Raw genomic sequence first — 3111 nt, 5'->3', positions numbered from 1 at the left:
TAGTTAGTTTAATTTATTGTTCGTTTTAGATGTCTTTTAATGATGTTATTTAGCCATTCTGCGATGAAAATGTCTCCATAAAAAATATATATTCTTGCAATTTGGATGCTGTCTGTGTAGCGACCGAAGCTGCAGTCGTTTCCTCCCTCACAGTCTCCCACTGAGTCCATAATGTCTCCATTAGGTTTGTAGTGCCTCATGGCCTGCCTGTTCTTCTCATTCATGAGCTATTTTACCCTCAGATTATATCCCACAGGTGGTGAAGGAAAAATGTCTGCTCGGTATGTTGCACAATGACACAACTGCACCTTCCAAGAAGCTGTGACGACATCTGTGCTGGAGAATGGTGTTGAGGGAGACGTAGAGAAAGGAAGTGTAAGGAAAACAAATGTTCATGAACTCAAAGAGGCTGTGGCAGAGTTTATGACCCCAGAGCTCGACGAGCATCAGAGGGGTTATCCACAAGTCAAGGTTACCCAGTGGAGTTATCTGTTCGGCCCAAAAGTGCAGAGAGGCCTCCACTAGCACTCAAACTCATCAGATGAGCAAGATGGCCTCTAAGCAACTTCTTAAGACAATCAGATGAGCTCTTTCGTTCAATACCCTGCAAAATAACTTTTCAACTTCGTCACATTTGCTCATTCTGTATAACCTTAGTACATTTTATTTGAATTCTGTGAAATTGAAGCGTAGAGCACAACATCCGGAATACATAGTTTAAAAACTTCTGGAAGGTGTGGTGTGCATTTGTGTTCAATCCCTTTGAGCCTGTTGTTGAAGTATTTTTTTACTGCAATTCCAGCTACACCTTTCAGAGCACAGTATGTTTTCACCAGATCTGCATTTGTAGACTGACACTGAAGGCTACGACCTGAAATGCGATGATCTGCTAATAATGTTGCTTCCTAGTATTTCTGTTGTTGCTTCTTCATATCAACAGATCTTTGTGCTTTCTCCATTGAAGTCAGTGAAGTTGTGCCAGGACTCTTTGAATCACTTATAGAGAGAAGCATTTTTGCAGTTTTTCTCTTGCAAGTTGGCTTAAAACCCCATTCAGATTGGAGATTATCCATGAACATCAGTTTTTTTAAGTCTTGGCACAGCTCACCATTTGGCAAACAAGCATCATTCAACTTAAAATACATTTTCCTAGCTTTAAAGTTAAAAAACAACAACAGTAGGCCCTAAAAGTCAGCACTGAGAGAGGTTATGTGCTGCATCGTGAACTGGTACTGATGCAACATGATTCAAGAGAAGATCCTCCACTTCTGCTTTCTTTTACACTGATGTAAGAATGACAAAGCAGCTGTATTCACTGTGCAAGAGCCAGCATAATTTCACCATTCGCTCTTTGTGTGAGCCTTGACTCCATTTCTTATTTTTTAAAACGCACTGTGTGATTTTCTTCTGTTTTTCTTTCATTTCTTCACTGCCTTTCCTTTTGCTTCAGCACGAAATCATGGGACATCTCTGTCTGACGATAGGAGTCAAAAATAACAAATCTCCTGAATAAATTCAGCTGGTTGTGTCTTTGCAGAGCTGACCGGGGCTCACATTGGCTGAAAAAGTGTCAGGAAACAAACCTCGAGAGCGGTGACGTGCAGCGCATTTGACCGCTTCTCCGAGCGCCATATCCTCAGGTGGCGTGACCCACTTTACCCTCCCGGACTGCCTCCTGTGGTATCACTCTAATTTGTGGAGCTGGGAAATTAGTGAAGCGGGGAAGACCTGGGAGATGCAGCCAATTAGACTGGGCTGCACCTGTTCAGTGAGGGGCACAGCAATCGAGATACACACCTGGTTTTATTTATTTATTTTAAAAAAATAAGGTGTGATTTTGTAGTTTTTCAGTATTCTTCCATGCTTCTATTGCACTGTTTATAAACACTATAACAGTTCTAGATGGAGACAGAAATCCTAAGAAGCATGTTTTGTTTTTTTTAATCTTGTTAAAGCCAACATCTAAAATATTAAAATGAATAATCAAACTATATCTAAATATATGGATGCATAAAATCATCATGTGAATTAAGTTAAATATTGATCCCAACTAAATAAAAATCAGCATTTAAGTCAAACAACTGGTATCTAAAGAAATTAGTGAATCACAGCAATTAGTCGATAATTAAAAATATACGTATTAATCAAATTAAACTAAAAAATTGCCTGTTTTTTTATGCCTGTGGAAAGGCTATGAAATTTCTCAGAAGACCAGAGAAAGGGAGCATTTGAGTTACCTAAACTGTAAGAAAATGAACCTTTTATTGAAGGAATTTCAATAAAACTGTCAGTGTACTTTAAGTGACAATGAATATTCTTGGTAACATTTTTAATTTAAAATACAAAGTACAATTAAATATAACTCCCATATATTTTATTTCTCAGAAGGTTATTACCACTATTAACTAAAGTTTGGTCCTGACTGATCTTAGATTCACAATATGTTTGAGTTAAAAAGTCAAAACTACATGATAATGTAAAGCTGGAGCACAGCTTTCAATGATCCCAGGATTTCTAAGTTAAAATGTGTAGGGCGTAAAATAAAATCTTAGAATCAATAGAAATTCTGCATATCACTTTATAATGTTTAATTGCTGAGTTTTTCATGCTTACAGAAAATGTCACATTCAATCTGAACCACTTAAGTTCAGTGCCAAATGCTGGACTTATAACCTTTAAGATTAAAATTAAAGCTGAAGTGATTAACAAGTAATACTTTCTCTGTGCTATGATTGGATATGAAACTAGATAGATTTTTAAATATATATATACATTTCTTCTAGTCAGAACATGTCACTTATTAAAAACAAGTTTCTCTAAAATCTTGATTGAAAAAAAAGAACTAAAAGTCAGTCTGCATCGAGGTTACCTCTCCTGAAAAGTGGTGCAAAAGAAAACAACTGAAGATAATTACTATCAGTGTTCAGCCAGTTTTTCTCCAAAAAGCCCGAGAAGGATAGTGTATGCTTAAGGCAGATGGATGGAGCATCCGGACCGCTGCGGCTCGAGGACCATCTGTTCCACCGCGATGAGAAAACAGCCTGAAATAACGCAATGTGACCGGCTATCAGGGAAAAGGAACGACCCAACACACCGTCATGGAGAAAAAAC

This window comes from Poeciliopsis prolifica, unplaced genomic scaffold, assembly GCF_027474105.1.
Source record: "Poeciliopsis prolifica strain line A6 unplaced genomic scaffold, Auburn_PproV2 SCAFFOLD038, whole genome shotgun sequence".
NCBI lineage: Eukaryota > Metazoa > Chordata > Actinopteri > Cyprinodontiformes > Poeciliidae > Poeciliopsis > Poeciliopsis prolifica.
The sequence above is the reverse complement of the archived record's forward strand: the minus strand, read 5'-3'. Positions refer to the sequence as shown.